The following is a 6,033-nucleotide window of genomic DNA, read 5'->3' as shown; positions in this document are numbered from 1 at the left end:
GGGCGGCCGTCGGCATATCTCCGCATGCCACGTCACCGACCCGCGGCGTAGGTATGCCGACGGCAGCCGTCGGCATAGGTGCCACGTCACCGATCCGCGGCACGGCGCCTCCCAAAACCCTGCCGTTTCTATGCCGACGGCAATGCCGTCGGCATAGCTATTTTTTTTACATGCGTTTTTTTCATATGTTTTAATGCTTTTTTTTACATATGGTTTTATGCTTTTTTTAAATATGTTTTTATGCTTTTTTATGTATTATATGAATATATATGTAGTTTGTAATTTTTTCCATAGATTATGAATATGTATATATAGTTTGTATTTTTTTTTGAGCACATTAATACTGTGCCGTCATGTTCTTTTGAATATAGGTCCTTATATTTTATTAAAATCAAAAACAGCTATGCGACAGAAGTTTAGTGGCGGTTGCAAACGCCCGGCACCCGTCTCTGGAGTGTGACCTCCTGACGTCTGCGGTGTGCCCCCCTCACGGACGGCGCCGCCGCCAGCATCTGGAGAGCGGAAAGAGCCGCATCGGGTCTATACGGAGGGGACGTTGCTCCCAAGTGTTTCTATGGGATGACCTACCACAACCGGGTGGTGTTGTGGCATGTTCGAAGAGGCGGCACGCATCTCCGGGGCGTGGCCCCCGTAACGGACGGCGCCGCCGCCGGCACCTGGAGGGAAAAACGGACGCATCGGGTCTACACGGAGGGGATGTAGCAGTCGGTTTAGCCCGGATGTTGCTTCTAGGTGTCCCTCTGAGCTGACCTGACACAACCGGGTGGAGAGGTCCACTCTTCAAAGCCCGTCCGTGGAAAGTCAAAGGGCTAGATCTCATGGTCAACTACTCCAGGGATAGGCGGGACGGGGGCCCTGGGGGGTAGCAATGCCACCGGAGTGTCGCACCGGCCCCTCATACATGCGGGGTGGTGTGGTGGCATGTCCGAAGAGGCGGCACACGTCTCCGGGGTTTGGCCCCCCTCACGGACGGCGCCACCGCCGGCACCTGGAGGGGTGAAACGGACGCGTCGGGTCTACACGGAGGGGATCTTGCTGTGGGTCTGGCCCGGATGTTGCTCCAAAGTGTTCCTATGGGCTGACCTAACACAACCGGGTGGAGAGGTCCACTGGTCAAATCCCGTCCGTGCAAAGTCAAAGGGCTAGATCCCGTGGTCAAACGCTATAGGGTTAGGTGGGACGGGGGCCCTGGGAGGGTAGCAATGCCACCGGAGCGTCGCACCGGGCCCTCATACATGCGGGGTGGTGTGGTGGCATGTCTGAACAGGCGGCACGCGTCTCCGGGGTGTGGCCCCCCTCACGGACGGCGATGACACGGTAGTAGACGTTCTGCGGTTACGATGCGGCGTGAATATTATTAAATACTCAGAGCGCAATAAAATCATGAGTTTTTTACACGACGTGGGCACATGTGCTATAGAACCGATGGTAATTTTTCATAATTTTTCGTGATGGAGAAGTATCTGAACACTTCCCTCTACGCGGATTGCTCTTCGCGCGTCTACGACTGTGGCCGGCGGCCTCCAGGGGCTAGCATGCCGTCAAATCTTGCATAGGTGGCCTCTCACAAGTCTGGAAGTGTTGTGGTGGTTGCAAACGCCCGGCACGCATCTCCGGGGCGTGGCCCCCCTAACGGACGGCGCCGCCGCCGGCACCTGGAGGGGGAAAACGGACGCATCGGATCTACACGGAGGGGATGTAGCAGTTGGTTTGGCCCGGATGTTGCTCCCAGGTATCCCTCTGAGATGACCTGACACAACCGGGTGGAGAGGTCCACTGTTCAAAGCCCGTCCGTGGAAAGTCAAAGGGCTAGATCTCGTGGTCAACCGCTCCAGGGTTAGGCGGGACGGGGGCCCTGGTGGGTAGCAATGCCGCCGGAGCGTCGCACCGGCCCCTCATACATGCGGGGTGGTGTGGTGGCATGTCCGAAGAGGCGGCACGCGTCTCCGGGGTTTGGCCCCCCTCACGGACGGCGCCACCGCCGGCACCTGGAGGGGGAAAACGGATGCGTCGGGTCTACACGGAGGGGATCTTGCTGTGGGTCTGGCCCGGATGTGGCTCCAAAGTGTTCCTATGGGCTGACCTAACACAACCGGGTGGAGAGGTCCACTGGTCAAATCCCGTCCGTGCAAAGTCAAAGGGCTAGATCCCGTGGTCAAACGCTATAGGGTTAGGCGGGACGGGGGCCCTGGGAGGGTAGCAATGCCACCGGAGCGTCGCACCGGGCCCTCATACATGCGGGGTGGTGTGGTGGCATGTCCGAACAGGTGGCACGCATCTCCGGGGTGTGGCCCCCCTCACGGACGGCGATGACACGGTAGTAGACGTTCTGCGGTTACGATGCAGCGTGAATATTATTAAATACTCAGAGCGCGATAAAATCATGAGTTTTTTACACGATGTGGGCACATGTGCTATAGGACCGATGGTAATTTTTCATAATTTTTCGTGATGGAGAAGTATCTGAATACTTCCCTCTACGCGGATTGCTCTTCGCGCGTCTACGACTGTGGCCGGCGGCCTCCGGGGGCTAGCATGCCACCAAATCTTGCGTAGGCGGCCTCTCACAAGTCTGGAAGTGTTGTGGCGGTTGCAAACTCCCGGCACGCGTCTCCGGGGTGTGCCCTCCTCACGGACGGCGCCGCCGCCGGCACCTAGAGGGGGGAAACGGACGCGTCGGGTCTACACGGAGGGGACGTAGCTGTGGGTCTACCCCGGATGTTGCTCCCAGGTGTAACTATGGACTGACCTGATACAACCGGGTGGAGAGGTCCATTGGTCAAAGCCCGTTCGTGGAAAGTCAAAGGGCTAGATCTCGTGGTCAACCGCTCCAGGGTTAGGCGGGACGGGGGCCCTGGGGGTAGCAATGCCACCGGAGCATCGCACCGGGCCCTCATACATGCCGTACGGTGTTGTGGCATGTCCGAAGAGGCGGCACGCGTCTCCGGCGTGTGGCCCCCTCACGGACGGCGCCGCCGCCGGCACTTGGAGGGGGGGAAACGGACGCGTCGGGTCTACATAGAGGGGATGTAGATGTGGGTTTGGCTCGGATGTTGCTCCCAGGTGTCCCCGCGTGAACCATCTCCCTCCGACGGACTTTGATCCACCGCTGCCCCCACCCCAACCCCCACCGTCGACGACCCCCCCTCCCCCTTCACTCAGCTGACCTACTAGGCTCCACATCGAGCACGCGAGGCGGCGGCCATGCGCTCCCAGACCCGCGACCAGGCCATGGCCTCGGCGGACAAAGCTGCTCGAGTTCGGCGCCTCCCCTCCCCTCTGTGTGGTTCCCGGAGAGGAGAGGGCCGAGTGGTTAAAAAAACAATAAAAATCCATATGAAATAATAATACATTAAAAAACATAAAAAAGGAAAATTATAACTATAAAAAACATTAAAAAATCTATATGAAATAAAAAAACATAAAGAAGGAAAAATATAAACTATTAAAACACAGCCCACACATAACTGTATTAACTTATTAATTTTTTTGAAAATGTAAACAAGGTCTAAAGAATATGAAATTTGGCGTGGTACAGCTTTATGAGTCCTACAATGCATGGAAATTTTTCGAGAACATTTACTGTATTTTAACATGTTTATTTGGTCAACATTAGTAGGCTAAACAAACACAAAAAATTTCATGTGTTCCTATTGGCTGGAACCAGTGTCCCCTGGATCGATGACGTGGCGGGGCAGCCCACCACCACCACGCATCGCACACACCAGCTATCAACCCAGCCCACGTGCACGTACAGTCCAACCACTCCTCGATCTCTTTTTCTCCTCACAGAAGCGCAGCAGCAGCGCACGTACAGCGCCCTCGACGGACTACCCCGCCGCTGCCCCCCGCCGGACTCCCTCGTCGCTGCCACGCTGGACTCCCGCGCCACCGCCCCTCGCAAGATCCTCCTCCGACGCCCCTCGCTGGACCCTGCCATGCATCTCACCTCCTCCTTCTCTTTCTGCCATCTTCCTCTATCTCCCTCTCTCCGTTCAGCACCACCGGAGTAGCAGCGGCACCGCCGGAGAAGCAGCAGTGCTGGAGTTGCCGCGGCCTACAGTCTCCTCCCGCAGCCACCTCCTAGTCGGGGGAAGTAGTCAAGGCCCGCCGCACCACCAGCTGCGCCATCGAGCCCGTGCAGGCCGTCTGCCTCTCTCTCCCAAGGTCTCGACGACCACGGTGGCGACCTCGACGACGACGCCGCGCGGACGACCTCCACGATGACCACGAGGGCGACTTGGGGTCTGGACGGATGCAAGGCCATGTCCGCAGTCGTCCTCTGTTGCTCCCACCATGCTGTAGCGGTACGCCGGACATGATGTATGCCGGACGCCGGACACTCTGCTCGCCGGTCGCCGGCTGGACGCTGTTTTTTTTAATTAACTAAAAGCATATGAAGGAGGCGCCACGTGGCAGAGCTATGCCTACGGCAAAGCCGTCGGCATAGATTTCCATCTATGCCGACAGCTTTGCCATAGGCATAGCCCTGCCGCCAGGAGAAGCCAGGGGACGACACGTGGCGCAGGTATGCCGACGGCCAACGTGTCGTTTCCTGAATCGCCAGCGATGTCCGTTGCCGTCAGACGAAAAACAACGCCGACGGCTATTCCATGGCCGTCGGCATACGCACCTATGCCGACGGCTATACTACGCCGACGGTCTGACACATCTACGCTGACGTGATCTACGCCGACGGGGCTATGCCGACGGCAGCCGTAGGCATAGATCTATGCCGACGGCAAATAACCTATGCCGACGGCCCTGGGCCGTAGGCATAGCCCGCGAGTCCGGTAGTGTCATGTTATAATATGAGCACCTATAGAAATTCATGCAAAAATATGATCATACTTCCCTGTACAGGAAAGACAAGTGATTGCTATCACACTGTTCAAAATTAAGTTGAACCCTATGTATATTCTGTGTAGGGTAATATCCGATCATATTTTTTACATGCTTTTTAGCTGCTCATGTTACAACACGATGCATATGAATTTTTCTGACAATGTTTTAAGATAGGTAATTAGGTAAGCCTGAACTCAGCATCGACCCTTTCATGTACAAAATCCACTGACTTAACCTTTTTAAGCTTAAATAATCTGGATGTATGTCGTTGCAGGTACTCAGACAATTGCTTCTTGTACAGCAAGACGAGCCTTCCACTTTAGGGAGCCATAATAAGCAGTATGGTGACAGGAGGCGGCAAGCAGAGCTGTTATCACTCGTTGCAGCAATTCGGGCAAACAACAATCTTAATCTTGCAGGAATCTTAATTTCGCAGACGCCGCCGGATACCCTGGAAGACTTCGTAGTGAGTCTCAAGAAGATGGTGGAGAACAACATGTACGCCACCCCTGCAGGCCTGGCGATACTGAAGCTTACCTGCGAGATGGTTATAGAATTCATGAAGCATGATCGAAACATCAAAGTGATTGACAATCACAATATCGTTGGCACATTACTGAAGGCTTCAAAGGCCATGGCTGGGCTTGAGAGCAGAATGCTTTTCACTGGCGACGATCATGACTGCCATGGGATTCCTCTGAAGCCTCTCTCCTCTGTTCTTGCTAAAAGTGCAGAAGATCTTCTGACACAGAGGAAACAAGCTCTGGGCATCAATATTGTGCCTGTCGGTGTGCCGCTACCATGATTTCTGCATTAGGGAGTATCCTTGCATGCTAAAAATATTCAAACATGTATTGAATTCTTGGCGTTCTGTATTTGTGCTTTTGTTTCCTTTGCGAAGTGAGACTCTGTAATAACGGATTGTGTGCACCTTCAAGGTGCAGAGACCAGGAATGTAATCCTTCATTTATCTAGAAAACTGAAACTGTTTGTGTGCACCTTCAAGATCCAAATCTGTATGCATCAATATTTCCTGCTGAATGGAGAATGATCATGCAAATCTCACTCACGTGCCACTTCTGCTCAGACCTGCTTAATTTGTTACTATCGGTTGACCGTAAACCTCAGCATACTTACTAACTTAATTTGTTACTGTCCCCTCCCTCC

The sequence above is a fragment of the Triticum dicoccoides genome, chromosome 2B (assembly GCF_002162155.2).
Source record: "Triticum dicoccoides isolate Atlit2015 ecotype Zavitan chromosome 2B, WEW_v2.0, whole genome shotgun sequence".
In the NCBI taxonomy this organism is placed as follows: Eukaryota; Viridiplantae; Streptophyta; class Magnoliopsida; order Poales; family Poaceae; genus Triticum; species Triticum dicoccoides.
The sequence above is the reverse complement of the archived record's forward strand: the minus strand, read 5'-3'. Positions refer to the sequence as shown.